Here is a 17,526-nt window from a genome sequence, read left to right as displayed (position 1 = left end):
GGAATCGAATTATAAGATCTTATATATTAATAATATAGGTATTCAAAGTCCTCAGATAGTGTGCTACTTTTTTTATAAACAAAATGGCGCACGAAAATCGTGTTTTTATCAATTATTGCTCTATAACTCCGAAGATTTTAACTTTACAACAAAAACACCAAAATAAAAATTCACCGTGATTAAATTCTGCATAGAGACGCGTTTCTCTCGATCTGCTCCAACGAAAATTTTCCTCGGAAAATGCGGGTTTTCCCAACAAAATCTTTAATTTTCAAATAAAGTTTTAGATAACTAATTATCTACCAATAATTAAATAATTTGGTCACTTAAAAGCCTTTTTGGTTTAGATTATAGTTACAGAAACTGATGAAAATTAAACGGATATTTTAGCAACAATTCAATTGTTAATTAATAATTTATGGTCGCAATAATAACCAAAATAATTGTGATACACTGATCAAGCTTTGAAATCTTATAAAGATGAGATGCCTATTTAATATTTTGTCGACAAAATATGAATTTTTTATTTTTTTGCATAATCTTTAAATGTTTAAAACAAATAGTTATAAACAAATTAACGTTTCTCAGAAAGTTTTTATTATATTATAATTTTAAAAAATAGCTAAAATGCGCATTTTGAATATCTTTAAAATAAATGCTTTAAAACTTTTTTGCAACCATTTGTAAAAAAGTTATGAAACAGCAAAATAAATATACGATTACTACTGTGTTTATAATATTTTTTAATTCTTTCAAAGCGTAGAAGTGAGTTTAAAATACAAGCTAATTATTTACAAAAAATATCGATTATCAGTTTAATAGTTATATTTTAATTAAAGATTATAAATATATTTTTTTGTAATTTACACGCGCGAAAGTAGAGTAACACAGTACTGTAGCTAAAATTTTCACTCGGAGCGACGACCGGCCGCGTGATGTACACTTTTAATAAATAATGCATGCTGCGTGTCAGTCGCTTCGAGTGAACATTTTAGCTCCGACTCTGTATCAGGCCTACGTTTGCGCTAAAAATTACAAAAAAAAGTATTTTTAATCTTTAATTAAAATATAACCATTGCACTAATTTTCGACATTCTTTGTGAGTAATTAGGTTGTACCATAGACTAACTTTTACGATTTGAAACAATTAAAACAAATTATAAACAACGGAGATTTGGTATATTTATTTTGCTGTTTCATAACTTTTTTGCAAATGATTGGAAAATTTTTTTAAAGCATTCATTTTCAAGACCTATGAAATACGCATTTTAAGTATTTTTTAAATTAGAATGTAATAAACAATTTCTGAGAAATCTTAGTTTGTTTATAACAATTTTTTTAAACATTTAAAGATTATGCAAAAAAATGAAAAATTTATATTTTGTCGACAAAATATTAAATAGGCATCACACCTTTATAATCTTTCTAAGTTTGATCAATGTCTCATGATTATTTTGGTTGTTATTGCGACTGTAAATTGTTAATTAACAATTGAATTGTTGCTAAAATATTCGTTTTATTTTCATCGGCTTCTGAATTTATAATCTATAACAAGAAAGCTTTTATTTCACCAAGCTATATAATTATTGATAAATAATTACTGGCCCAAAAAATTTATTTGAAAATTCGAGATTTTGTTGGGAAAACCCACGTTTTCCGAGGAAAATTTTCGTCGGAGCAAATCGGGAAAAACATGACTCTATGCAGAATTAAATTGGGGTGATATTTTATTTGAGTGTTTTTGGTGTAAAGTTAAAATCTTCGGAGTTATAGGGCAATAATTGAAAAAAATACGATTTGTCGGCGCCATTTTGTTTATAAAAAAAGTAGCACACTATATGCGGACTTTGCATACCTATATTAATAATATATAGGATCTTATAATTCGATTCCAGCAATAAAATTGCTGGTAAATAACCTTTCTTTGTACTTTACCAATTTGACCAGCGTATTATAACTATTTTTTTTAAATTGAAAGATTATGCAAAAAAAAGAAAAATTTATATTTTGTCAATAAAATATTAAATAAGCATCTCATCTTTATAATCTTTATAAGTTTGATCAATGTATCATGATTATTTTGGTTATTATTGCGATCGTAATTTGTTAATTACCAATTGAATTGTTGCTAAAATATTCGTTTAATTTTCACCGGCTTCTGGAATTACAATCTATACCAAGAAAGCTTTGATATTACTAAATTATTTAATTATTGATTAATAATTACTTACCTAAAACTTTATTTGAAAATTAGAGTTTTTGTTAGGAAAACCCGCATTTTCCGAGGAAAATTTTCGTCGGAGCAAATCGTGAAAAACATATCTCTATGCAGAATTTAATTGCGGTGAATTTTTATTAAGGTGTTTTGGTTGTAAAGTTATAATCTTCGGAGTTATAGAGCTATAATTGAAAAAAATACGATTTGTTACGATTTTGTTTTTAAAAAAAGTAGCACACTATCTGCGGACTTTGCATACCTATATTATTAATATATAGGACCTTATAATTCGATTCCAGCAATAAAATTGCTGGTAAATAACTTTTCCATGAATTTTGCTAATTAGCCCAGAGTATAATCCGTTTAGTTAGTCGATCTTCGCACATAATGACACATTGCCTCCGTGGCGAAGCGTTTAAGGCGAATGAACCCCAATATACCAACCGCGCTGATAGCTGGTTCGAATCCCAATAAAAAGTTTTATTTTTTTTTTATACATTTTATAATTGTAAGTATATTTATTATATAATTTTATTTACAGAAAATACGTATTTAGTTAAAAAAATTTCCGACAATTAATGTTCAGCAATCGTTTGTGGCATTTTTAATGTGTTTGTGTGTGTTTTATTCTTTTAGTATTTTAATTTTTGGCACTGTTTTAATAAAAATGTTTGAGAAGTAGTAAGTATAAATTAGTTTAATATTTAAATAAAATATAAATAAAAAGTATATTAATTTCGTTTAAATCATATAATAGAAGTATAACTTCTTACGTGCGTACAAAGTACACACACATTCTTTTTTTATGTGTGTTAAAACTATCATGTATTTTCTGGTATTTTTTTATTTCATCAAGTAAATGATATGATATAAACACACAAAGAACATAGAATTAAAGGATTGTCAAGTAAATATCAGTTGTAAGGATTAATTTGTAGTCTTTGAAAATTGATTACCTTGTTTTATCCATTCGGGAAAGGGTACTAGATAGCGTTTGGTTGTATTTTACGAATAAAAAATGTGCCAATTTGACAGCTCATCTATTTAAGCTTTCCCATGCAATAGGGGACAAACAAATCTAGAGGAGGAACGAAACCATAATGTAGTGAAGACGCAGCTGTCAGAAGTCCAATACATATTTATTTTATACAGTGATGAGCGCAAAGTTCCGCTAATAACCGGCAAAGTAGCGCAAAAGATGGAAAACATAATACTTTGTGAAACAAAAAGAGGTGAAACTAGTGAAGGTGGAAATGATCGTTATAAACGTTTAATTAACATTACATTACATAGTTTCCCACCTTCAGACGTCTGTGACAGTAGTATTTTATAAAATTCTACTGTCACAGTGACAGTTGTCATACTCTTCTGATACGTCTAAAGGTGGGAAACTATGTAAGATAATGTTAATTTATATGTTTATAACAATCATTTCCATCTCCACTAGTTTCATCTCTTTTTGTTGCGCAATGTATTATGTTTTCCATCTTTTGCGCTATTTTGCCGGTTATTAGCGCGCTCATCACTGTATAAATAAGTGAAAGTATTTAATTTATTAAATTTTCCATTAATTACACCTTTATTAAGATGGAGGTTATTATCAGTAAGCTATTTCTAAAAATAGCACCACATAAAACACTTTGCGAACTAAAATTTATTATCAACTAAATTATTTATTAGCTATTCTAATTAATTTGTCTTTCTACTCGAAATCCGGCTCCCGGCTACTATACTCTATTCCCCAAAGCAACGTTTGTAAAGTTTTCATTAAATACCTGGTAGGCCTTTTGTTGTAGGTGTTATAGAACAAGCGACCCTTCCACAACGGACTCATATTTATGAATACTGAGAGACTATTTCAAAGGGGAACGTGTCTGTATGGAGGTAGCAGTGATACACAGCTTTTATGGCCTTATTTTTTAGATAATGGATGGCTTAAAGGGTTATTGCCTAAAACCTATTTCATCTATTTATCAGAGCAGTATTATCTGTTTTGTTCGAAGACAATGACTGTTTTAAAGCAAAGGGAAGCCTTTATAGAGTGTTGGAGTGTAAGGTACCTACCGGGAGATTATACAAATAATTACAAGCGAAAATATATTGCATATTACAAATTAATATAAGCGAATTTTGGAAAGTTTCGAAATACATCAGTGCCAAAAAAATTCATAAAGGGCTATAAATGATTCCACTCATTGTATTGATAATATTTTATAACACGCTTTATTTTAGAAATTGTATATTAATAATTCAATTATTATATAACATTAGTTATATTTCTGAACGCAATAACACGCATTTTTTAAACGCTTTTCTTTACTTCAATAGTCTGCATCAAATCTTTAGATGTTAATTTAACTGACTTTTGTTCAATGCAAATGAATGAAAATCTGCAGACATATGCATTCGCGGGAACAATACACGAATAGTCAATAAATTTTTTTTATGTTTATTAATTTTTTAAATAAAAAAACGATTTTAATGGAAATTGCATAAATTCTCTTGTTTTTTACAATGTAGAAACTTGAAACTTTTACGGATTGTAGCTAATGATATGAACTACATATACATAATTTCATTGTTTCCGTTATGCTTCATAAATAAACAATAAAGTTTCAATTTTTTGGGCTGATTCCGACTACTTTTCATGGTTGTACATCATATGTTTTATACATATTTTAATAAACATGACGATATATTTTAATGTTTGAAAAGTGTAAGACTAAAAAGTAAAAAATAAAAAAATATGAAAAAAATATTTTTTAGAAACGCTTTTCTTTAGTCATGAGTGACTAAAATTAAACATATTATAAAAAAATCAACTAAAAACAAGAATTTTTGCAGCAGTGATCGATCAGGCTTGGCTACTGACCACAGCGTTTTTTGAAAATTTAAGTTTTTATTTGTCTCAGTCCCTTTCTTATGCATTGCAGTATCAATTTTTTTGAGCAGGTCGTCTTCAATGTCCTTATTTTGTTCTTCGATGAATTTTTCATACAATTTTTAGCGATCCCTAGACCATTCAGAAATACACTTCTCTAAGAAATTAACGCACCACCATCTTAAAAATGGGTAATTTTTGATGTCTCGAATTTCTTAAACTTGTTGTCCGACTTAAGTGGTTTTTTTAATATGTTATAGCCTTATTCTTTAACAATATCGCTGTAATAATATTGTTGCTAGATAGGTAAGTTGTCATTGTATACCGGGTGTATATATCAATAAAACTGTGTTTTTTCTCAAAGCTCGCATTGCAGTGTGGAATATTCTAGCATTTATAAAATACTGAAATTAAAACCCAACTATAGCCCCATGTTTTCTTAATATTCTGTTTTTTAATTCATTCGTTTATGTTGGATAATAAAAAAGTTAGGTATTTTTTTTGGCTTTAAGGTAAAACCCACACAGCCAGATACAAATTTTGTAAAAGAGAGGGCAAGGATTTGACACAAGGATTACACTCTTCTCGCCCAGGGGCCGATCAGGGCATTTTATAAACGATCAAAGGTAGGCCTCGGATAGATAAGGTATATATACATTAAGGAAAGACATAAGGTAGCAGCAAAAGGTATTAGAGAGATTTTGCACCTCTTATTTTGCAATTCCGTTATGGTTATCGTTATACTACGTCTGCGCAGTAGCGAATATATGATCCGTTATCGTTATTAAACATAAGGGATTCCGTAATTTACGGAGGTTTAAAGTAGTGCTTATCGTTATCGTTATAGTAATGGTTAAATTGCTTTGTTGCCAGAATGTAAAAAAATCAGTAAAATTACATTTACATAGATTCTAATTTTGATTACCTATAAATTAAAATATCAAAAACTGTTCAAGTACATGCTTAAAATTACAATAACGTTGTGAAGTGAGGTTATGTTTAAATAACGATAACGATGACACGAAAAACCTACTTGACAGGCTGCAAAAACTCTGCTTTTTAACGTTGCCGTAATCGTTATGCTTAATAAAGTTAACCATAGCGGAGCCAAAATCAGCGGTTATTTTAAGAGGTGCAAAATCTCTCTATTATTAAATTTGTATTTTTGTTATTCTGACGAAATATAACAGACAATCGTAAATTTCTTTTCTGTTTAAAGCAAGAAGATGCATTATGTTATATGGGCTTTCAATGTTCAATTTTAGAAGTTTTCTGAACAGCTCATTGGATTGAGCCCTATATTTTTGGCAATCAAAAAATATGTGGTCCAGGTCACCGATTTTATTACAAAATTCACAAAGATCACTCTCAAGTATTTTGATTTTATGTAAGTGTGCTGGATAACACGCATGACCAAACTTCATTCTACTAATAGTGGTTATGCTTTTGCGATTGTAATCGAACTTATTGTACCAAGGTTTTTTCCTCAATTTGGTTTCTATTCTGGTGTAACGTGTTGGATTTGTAAATGTGTATTCTTGCCACAAGTAGGACCATTTTCTCATCATTTTATGTTTTGATATGTTTATTTGTTCATCCGTAGTTAATTGGCAATTTATCTGTTCCTCCATTTCTATGCTTTCTTTGGCAATTTTGTCTGCAATTTCATTGTTTGTTATTCCTACGTGTGCTTTAACCCAGAAGAATTTTATAAATTTATTTTGATCTTGTAATTGTTTAATAATTGTTTGAATGTTAAAGATAATATCATTTGTTGTGTTTGAGTTGGATTTTAGAATTTTAAGAACTGAAAGTGAATCGGAGAAGATAATGGCATTCTGTTCCTCTTCCTGTTGTACATATTCTAGTGCTTTTAGAATTGCTATTGCCTCGGCTGTGTAGATAGATGTATTTTTATGTAGCTTATAGTGTTTTTGTATACGTTTAGGTATTGCGAAGGCACAACCTGTGCCGTCAGTGTTTTTTGATCCATCAGTGTATATTGTGACATAGTTTGGATGTTGGTCTAAAATTTGATTAATAACTATGTTATTAGATGATGCTAATTCAGAGTAATGGGGTATATTCACATCACATACAACAAAGTGAACAAAGTAATCGATCTCTACCTTTGTTTGTGGTTGTAGGGTCACGTTTATTAATGCTTCACAAATAGGAGGAGAGTTCTTATGTATCCAAAAAGGCTTAGTTAAGTCGTATTCGTTTAACTTGTATATGCTACTAATGAATGGTGAATTTTTCTTTAGTGATTTAATAATCATTTTTTCAGCTAAAAATGATCTTCCCAGTTCTAATGGAGGTTCGATTGCTTCAGCTCTTAATGGTTCAACTGGTGTAGATTTCATTGCTCCCAGACATATTCTAAGTGCTTTGTTTTGTATTATGTCCAGCTTACGTAGATTGGTTTTATTGGCCGTTCCATAAAGTGTACAACCATAATCAATTATTGATCTTATGTAAGCTCTATAGAAAATTAGTGCTGTTTGAGGTTCTGCTCCCCACCAAGTTCGCATGATGGATTTTAGGAAGTTTAGTCCTTTGTTACATTTTATCTCTATTTGTTCAATGTGTGGTTTCCAGGTCAGTTTTCTGTCTAATATAACTCCTAAGTATTTGGCATTGGTATCCACTGGAAATTTTATTTTATTTATTTTAATTTTCTGCATTGGTTTCACATTATGCCTGGTGAAGATAACGACTTTGGATTTTTCAGCGGAGATTTGTAGTCCTAAATTATTTATGGATCTTAAAAAGAGTTATGTGCTGGAGTTTAAACGATTGATGCATTCATCGAGGTGTTTGCTACGTGTATAAACAACAAAATCATCGGCATATTGTATCATAGTTGCTGTAGATATGGAGGAGTGTAAATTAGTGGTATATATATATTGAAAAGTAGTGGTGCAAGAACAGATCCTTGTGGCAACCCTAAATTTGCAGTTTGGTATTTCACTTGACAGCCATCACATCCTCTGAGTCCTACTTGCCTGTTTATATACAATTTGCATATGGTGTTAGCAACTTCTTGAGGTATTTGTAATTGTATCATTTTTTCCCGTAAAATGAACCAGTTGACATTGTCATATGCACCTTTAACATCTAGAAACATCGTGCCATTGTAATCATTTTCAGTTAAACATATTTGTATGTCTGTAACTAAGTGTGTCAAAGTTAGGTATTTACAGCGTGTTTTTAAATAAGTATGGAAACTTCGAGGGTTAATTCGTTCCCGAGATAGGGGGTGTTGAAGTTTTTCTTATAAACTGACGATTTATTTATTGCTCTAAAACCGGTTGAGATGTGCATATGAAATTTGGTGGGTTTTAATAGGTAGCTATGTAGCATTTTTTGACATACCTACAATTAAGGATTTAGTAGGTATTCCGAATTTAAAATTCTTAATTGCTTGTCAAAAAATGAGCAATGACTACCTCTTAAAACCAACCAAACTTCATTTGCATATCTCAACCGATTTTAGAACAATAAATAAATCGTCAGTTTGTAAGAAAAATTTCAACATACCGTATCTCGGAAACGAAGCATTTGCGGACATACGATTATAGAGCAAACTGTCATTATTTTTTCATGCAGAATTACCCCTTAAAGTTTTCCATATTTATTTAAAAACATCCTGTATTTATGAAAAACATGGATAGTTGTTAAAGTACCTAACTTTTTTATTATCCAACAGAAGCGAATAAATTAAAAAATAGAATATTACGAAAACATGGGGCTATAGTTCAGTTTTAATTTCAGTATTTTATAAATGCTAAAATATTCCACAGTGTGATGCAAACTTTGAGAAAAAAAAGTTTTATTGGTAGTTGGTACACCCGGTATACAATGACAATTTACATTTCTAGCAACAGTATTATTACAGCGATATTGTTAAAGAATAAGGCTATAACATATTAAGAAAATCACTTAAATCGGATAAAAGGTTTAGGAAATTAGAGACGTCAAAAATTACCCATTTTTAAGGTAGTGGTGCGTTAATTTCTTGGAGAAGTGTATACTAATTACCAAGCCAACAAAAAACTCTACGTTCACTTTGAAAACAGACTACTGACTCACAACTCAACACCAAAATATCTTGGAGTAACTCTTGATAGAGAGTTTCAGTTTTAAAAAACACCTACCAAGAACGGCAGCAAAACTAAACGCGAAAAATAAAAAAAAAACTAAAACAAACGCGAAATAATATATAAACCAAAAGCTAAGTGGTAGGGATGGGAAAAACCTACCGGTTTAAACCTAAAACCGGTTTTTTTACTTCGCAATAACCGGTTTTACCGGTTATTTTTTGTCACGGTTATAACCGGTTTTTTCTTTTTTAAGAAAAAACCGGTTATTAGGTTTTTACGGTGATTAGGATTAGGTTAGGTATTATTTGGGATCCCAATCATAATAATTATTATTCTCAAGTAACTATTCCAAACAAAACCATAATTCAAATTTTATTTTATTTTATAAATACAGAAGCAAACTGAAGTGCAATCTCACATCAGCCAGCAGAATCAGTTATTAAGTTTTATGTAATATTTCCTTGAAAAGGTATTTGTAATCATAATATTTACATAAGAAGTGTCTGTATGAATTAGACGCAAGCCAAACATCATCTATTTTTCACACTAAACTCTTAAACTCTTGACATTGAAAGTCGGTGAATGATTTTATCTGATTACCAAAAATAATGCTCTGCCTATGCATATCGTATTACTGATTACGAATACGAATCTCCAAGAATTTCCCTACGTTTTCAAAACGATACACCCATACAGGAAGTATTAAATTAGTTAACATGTACCTATTCTAGAAATATATACAAACGTGTTAAAAGTAATACATGATACATTTTTTTGATTGTAGTAAAAATAAAAGATATATTGCATTATCCAATTTATTTTTAAGTAAAATATTTATGTTGATATTATTTTTTTTAAATCCCATTTCAAAGAGTCTGGGAAATTTTTTATAAGTTGAAATGGTTGGGGAATTTTTTGATTTTGGGAGGAGAGGAAAATTGTAATTGTAAATGTAACTTTGTAACCTATTGGATTAAAAAAACCGAAAACCGGTTTTTCCAAAAACCGGTTTTTTTTGGCCGGTTATAACCGCCAGGTTAAACCGTAAGCAAATAAAACCGGTATAACCGAAAACCGGTTTTTTGTTAAAAACCGCCATCCCTACTAAGTGGCACCACATAGCCACATGGGGTTCCCCAATCTCCGTACTCAGATCATCCAGGCTTGGACTTGTGTATACGCAGCTGAATATGCTTCATGCTTCCCCAGTATGTATCAATAGCAAACACACGAAGATTGTTTACACCCAAAAATATAAAAATAATATACCGTCAAACGATTTTGCGATTTTTAAATTTTAAGATGAACGTGCATATTTAACAATTAAAAAACAGCGGTTTAAATTAAGGTTAGACGCAATCACTCTTTAGAATCTTAAAGCTGAATGTATAAACTTCAATTTAAGTATCTGGCAACCTTAAAACTCCTAATTTAAATATGAGTTTTTACGCCTCGAAAATGCGTATTTTCGCATTTTTCAGATCCTAAATCGCGTTTAACTCGAAAACTATCAATTTTTGAGAAAATTTACAAGATACCTTTCTTCTTTTGTATTTGTTTAAAAAAATTGTTTAAACAATGTCTGCCCAAAAATTCCGCCTGGCAACCTTCAGATTTGTTTAAAGGGGACATTTTTGAATAGGAATCCACAAAAAACCGAATCAGAAATTTTTCCAGACGGGAGCGGTCTCACCACATGAACTAATAATGCAGATAAAGTAAATGCAAAAATAAGAAATTTTTGATCTACAACTTTGACTTCAAAGAGATTCTTTCATCATACCAATATACACTCACCGGCACAAAATTCCGCCACCCAAAATTTTTGATTAAGTTTGAAAATATGTAACTTTATTATTTGTACTCCGATTTTCAAAATTCTTACATCAGTTTGTAGGTACGTATATTGGTGGTGTTTTTCATTATTCCGGTAACAAAAATTTTTTGCTTAGATGTCATTATACGGGGGTGAATGGAAGCGTTGTATTTTCTCCTAACTTTAAAACATTCTGTGGTAAAATTGGAGTGCTGATTTTATTTCCTACTCCTTTTGTATTATCCTGGAAGTATCACTAAGGTTTTGTTTTTTGAAATATCCGAATATCTCTTTTCTTGTAAGAGTTGTAAGTAAAAACACTGTTTTGAAGGTTTTTTTAATTAAAAATATCAAACGCACTGAAATTAACAAAACAAAACAAAACAATTCAATAGCGGGTATGTCCACCTCTTGCAGCAATGACTGCTCGCAATCTGTTTGGCATCGAATAAGAATGTGTTATCCTTACCCGGGGAATAGCCCGATATTCCAGTACCAGGGCCATAACTGCATCAAATTTTCTGGAGGCCTAGGATGACGGCGAACTTCTTCTTCTTCTTATGCAATCCACTAATGGATGTTCGCGATCACGTTTGACCATTTTTCTCTATCCCTTGCAGTATGTATTAGGTCTCCTATGTTTTTTAGTCCTGTCCATTGTTTGACATTACGGAGCCATGACATTTTCTTCCTGCCCACTCCCCTTCTTCCTTCGATCTTTCCTTCAATTAAGGTTTGCAGAAACTGATATCTTTCATTTCTAATTATGTGTCCCAGGTATGCCGTTTTTCTCTGTTTAATTGTGCACATCAGTTGTCGTTCTGTACCAATTCTTCCCAGGATTTCTTCATTTGTTATTCTTGCGGTCCAGGGAACTTTAAGGATTCGTCGATAGATCCACATCTCAAATGCCTCTAGCTTATTCATTGTGTTTATTTTTAAAGTCCATCCTTCCATGCCATATAGGAGCACCGACCATATATAGCATTTTGTGAATCTTAATCTTAGGTTTAGGTCAAAGTCAGAGTTCGTAAAGACGTTTCTGAATTTCATGAATGCACTTCTGGCTCTTTCTATCCGACATTTAATTTCCATATCCGACATCCAGTCTTCACATAGCCAGGTTCCCAGGTACTTAAACTTTCTTACGCGCTCTACATCTTGGTTGTTATATGCTAGTCTTGCATTTTGATGTTGACATAATTGACGGCTGATTATAAGGAACTTTGTCTTTTTTATGTTGATGCTAAGTCCCATGTTCTCGCTATGCTCTCCAATTTTATTAAGAAGGTTTTGGAGGTCTTCTATATTGTCTGCTATTAAGACCGAATCATCCGCATATCGTATATTATTGACCCAGGTACCATTCACTTTGATGCCGCTTTCGCATTCCTCAAGAGCTTCCTGGAAGATACTTTCTGAATATAGATTGAACAGTAGTGGGGAGAGAATGCATCCCTGTCTTACACCTCTAAGAATTTTTTGAGCTTGCGTTGTTTCATTGTCCACCTTGACGACAGCTGTTTGATTCCAGTAAAGAGCCTCTATGCAACGAATGTCTTTTTGATCTATGTCGAGTTGTTTCAGTATATGTACGAGTTTATGATGTTATACTCGATCGAAGGCTTTTTCATAATCTATAAAGCACATCATTACATCTTTCCTTTGATCGTAGCAGTTCTGAGCTAGCACTTGGGTTGCAACTAGTGCTTCCCTGGTACCCAGGCCTTTTCGAAATCCAAATTGTGAGCAACCAATAACCTTATCGCATTTTGTGGAGATTCTGTAGTGAAGAACTTTGAGGAATATTTTTAAAGAATGGCTCATCAGACTTATCAGTCGGTGCTCTTGACACTTTGTTGCGTTGTTCTTTTTTGGCAAAGGGATAAAGGTAGATACAAGCCATTGGACAGGGAATTTTCCTTTTTTATAGATTTGGTTGAAAAATCTTTGGAGTATCGTAATTCCCTCTTCATCTAACAATCTGAGTAACTCAACAGGAATTTTATCAGGTCCAACTGCTTTCCCGTCTTTCGAGGTATTTATTGCTCTAGTAATTTCTTCAATTGTGATCTCGGGACCAGATAGGTTGTTAATATCTATCACTTGTTCCTGAACGACTTCTATCTCAGGCCTCTCGTCTGCAAAGAGATTTTTGATGTATTTTTCCCATATGAGTTTCCTCTCTCTATCATATTGTGCCATTTTTCCTTGTTCATTTTCTAAGTTAGAAAATTTCTTTTTTCTGTATATTCCAGCTACCTCCTTTAGTTTCTTATGTAGGTTGTGGTCATCATGTAGTTTTTGTAACTGTTCCATTTCCTCACACTGTTTCTTTAGCCACTTATTTTTTGCCGTTCTTATCTCTCTTCTTATGCGTTGTTGTTGTTCTCGATATTTGTCTCGGTTCCCTTGGTTTTTATGTTTTCTTCTTTCTTCGAATATTGCCAGGATTTCGTCAGTCATCCAACTTTTCTTTTGTAGTTTTTGTTTATAACCTAATTCTTTTTAACTGTATCCGTCATTGTTTCCTCTATGGCTCTCCATGTGTTATCCAAATTAACTTCTCTTTCTAGTTCTACTTTTGTATTCTTTGTTAGTTCTTTGTTTAATTTCATACTTAATTCTCTTCTGGTATTCTCATCTTTAATTTTAGCATAGTCTATTGTTGGTTCTGGTTTAGGTCTCCTCATATTAGTGATTTTTATTTTTATTTCTGCTAAGAGAAGGACATGGTCTGATGGAACATCGGCGCCAGGGTATGTACAAGTTCTAGTTATTGATGATCCAAATCTTTTGTTAACCATTATGTAATCGATCTGGTTTCGAACTATACTCTCGGGGCGGTCCGCTGGGGCTTTCCATGTATATAATCGTCTAGGTGGTAGCTTGAACCAGGTATTAGATATTTTCATATCTTCCTCTTGGCAAAATTGATATAGTCGTTCGCCTCGGTCATTTCTCTCTCCCAGGCCGTACGGGCCTATTAAATCGTCGTCTCTGCCTCTCCCTATCTTGGCATTAAAGTCGCCCATTATGAGGTTTACTTCATGTCTCTTCACGTTACTAAGCAGTTGTTTAAGTTCTGCGTAGAACATTTCTATATCTTCTTCTGTTGAGTCCGATGTTGGGGCATAAACCTGAATTATGTTGATATTGACTGGACTGGCTTTCAGTTTGAGTAAGGCCATACGGTCTGAGAGTGGGAAGAACTGTATTACCGATGCAGATAATTTGCTCGTGATTATTATACCTACTCCCTTTCTGTGGTTTTTATCCTGGTTTCCAGAATAGTACATAACTGCCCCTTCGACAGCACACCTTCCTACATCTGGCCACCATGTTTCTGCTATCCCCAAGACATCTATCTTCAATCTCTTTACTTCTTGGATTACGTTAGTCAGCTTCCCAGCTTCATACAAACTTTGCACGTTCCATGTTCCGATCTTCATTTTACTTCGTAAGTTCAATTGGGTTAGGCTTTTATCATTTAACTGCGTTCCCCCCGGAGATCCGATTGGGGAACTGTTTATAACTCCGGAAATTTTATAATTAAATGACGTCATTGTGATTCTCTTGGGATAATAAGTAATGAAGGTGGTATCCCGTTGCCTTCCTTCATGCCATTTCTTGGCTTGAGTTTCGGCCGCCCACTCTGGGTCAGACGCCGTTTGTAACCGCCCACTCTGGGTACAGACGTTACAGTTTCACCATATCTGGTTACCCTCACTTAGTTTAGCCTGCAGACCAATGCAGTTGCCCGGGGTGTGGCACGCGGAGCCATAAGTGAGAGTTAGGTGTCTTGCGAGGACCAGTTATCAAGAACCATCTCCTGTCTATGACACTCGATGTGGTCGTTCCGATAAAAGGTACTACCTCTGCAACACAACCCTACACCCCGGCGAACAGCATTTTTTAATTCATCTCATAAATACTCAATATGATTCAGATCTGGGCAACATGCGGGCCATTCTAATCTTATCAATCCAACCTATATTTTATGAGTAAATCAGTGTTTTTAGTTACAAAAAATGGTACAGCTCTTAGAAGAAAAGAGATATTCGGATAATTCAAAAAACAAAATTTTTGTGATGCCTCCAGGATAACATGACAGGACTATGAAACAAAATCAGCTATTCAATTTTTCCACAGAATGTTTTAAATTTAGGAGAAAATACAACGCTTCCATTCACCCCTGTATAATGCCATGCAAGCAAAATTTTTGTGTTACCGGAATAATACCAAAAGATGTCAATATGTACCTACAAACTGGTGCAAGAATCTTGAAAATCGGAGTACAAATAATAAAGTTATAAATTGTCAAACCTAATCAAAAATTTTGGGTGGCGAATTTTGTGCCGGTGCGGTGAGTGTACATTTGAAATAAACTGTTTTAGGCTGATCCTTTCCTGTATTCATTTGTAGCTGGATACATTTGAGGCATTATGTAAGTATCTAATCAGTAGTATTGTGTTTCATAAAATTTATGGTGAAAAGGGGGTTACATACATTTCAATAATGGCTGTTTGTGACGTTTAATAGCCGAATTTAGAAAGGCAGGGTATTTTGCAATCTGGATTAGAGGGATCTCAAAATGGATAATGCAAGTAGGAGAAAATTGTAAATTTGGGACAAGGGAAAAGAACCAGGAACTGAATTATTTCATTGCCATTACATTTGCATATAGAGTTTCTGCAAAATTATTGCGACAGTCAGTTGTTATAATATAGAACTAGATTTCCGTTAAAGTAAATATCAAAAAATATCACCGACTCACATAGGAGTATTTCACATAAAAAACCGGACAAAATTATTTCACTCTTTTTATGTAATAAAAGTCAATAATTTATCATTAGTAGGCATTTATTTAAAAATAAAAACATTATTTTTTCTTTTTTTTTATTTATTTTTATTTCTCGATAACTAATGGCCATTGGCATGGTATAGACTAAGAGCCGGTATAGGTGAAATTTGCTAATCATTTTAGGCACGGTAAAAGCCTATAACTTAAATAGTAGAACCTAAAAGAAAACATATGAACATTGTGCCGTCATTTTTTAGTGGCACATGCGTCGACAGTGGCGCATCAAACTTTGCAATCATGGACGGGATAAATAAATTAGAAGCTACCCTCTCTGACTCCCAGAATTCATTTTTTAATTTTTTTTAAGTTCTATGTGATTAAATAAGACTCACCGTAATTTTAACCCACCACCACCTTTCCTCACCCCCCCAACCCCCCTACCCACCATCAAAAACTTCATTTTGCGTTCTTATTTATTTTTTAGGTGGGATGCAATCTATTTTAAAATTTCTCAAAAAAATTTTTGCTAATCATTTTTTTTATTTTTTCGGAAAAAAGCGTATAACTTTTTTTGGGGATGGCTTTAGGTCTAATTCTTTTTTCGACTTGTGTATTTTATCAAACACTATATCTCCAATTTTTATCAGATTTTTCCGTAAGGTTCGCCACCTTCAAAAATTTTTTTTTGGTTTTGGGGATTTTCCCTATTTTATAAACTTCAAACTAGATCAAATCAATATTTTTTTTAGGTTTTATGAAAATTGAAGTATTGAGTTCCTTTGATTAAATGAGAACATTTAAAAATAAGAGAAATACGTTTAAACCCCCTAAAAACAGTCTTTGGGATTGTTTAACGGTGCGAACCTTTAGGCCTGCAGCCATCCCTAAAAAAAGTTAAAGGTTTTTTTTCTGAAAAAAAAGTACAAAAACATTTTTGAGGTTATATAAATAGTTATGACTATGAAGTCGTTAAAAAGTCAGTAATACATAATAATTAGGCATTTATTTAAAAAGAAAAACAATAATAAAAAAAGAAATGTACAAATCTAAGAGAGTCCTTACATTTAAAACAGTATTTGTTTTCAAGAGGATAATCATAAGGAGGCCGAATCAATCAGAATCACTATCACCGAGTTCACATGTGATTTGGTTCTCATCATCTTCGTCATTGGAACTGTCACAATTCACTATTTTCGTGAGAAGCATACTAATAGCTTCCTGGGAAAAGGACTTGCTTTTCTTCTTCCGATTTATTCTGCTGCAGCTGATGAAGGGATCAGATGTCAGCAACAACCTATTTAAAACATCTCTGTTGCAGTCCACTCTTGAAAATTTTCTGGCAAAGTCTACGCGATATTTGCGGAAATGTTTGTTTCGGGCTTCAGCAGCCTCTTCTGATAGCTGTCCGATAGGTACAATGTGACTTGATATGACTTGAGCTCCATGCATCAGAATCTTGTGAACTGTAGGTGACATGGGATGCCAACCATATAGTTCCACATACAGTTTGGCGGTTGTGTGAGCAAAGTAATCGAATTTTGAGGGATCAATATCATATCCGCTTGATATCACTTCAAGAATGATTTGGAACCTTTTTATCAAATCTAGATTGATTCCAGTAATCCGAGATGAGCATTCAGGATCGTTAAAAAATCTTTTTGACGTATTTCCGTCGTTACTATTGCCGTAACCAACTTTGGG

Source organism: Diabrotica virgifera, chromosome 2, assembly GCF_917563875.1.
Source record: "Diabrotica virgifera virgifera chromosome 2, PGI_DIABVI_V3a".
Taxonomy (NCBI): domain Eukaryota; kingdom Metazoa; phylum Arthropoda; class Insecta; order Coleoptera; family Chrysomelidae; genus Diabrotica; species Diabrotica virgifera.
This window is presented reverse-complemented; position numbering follows the sequence as displayed.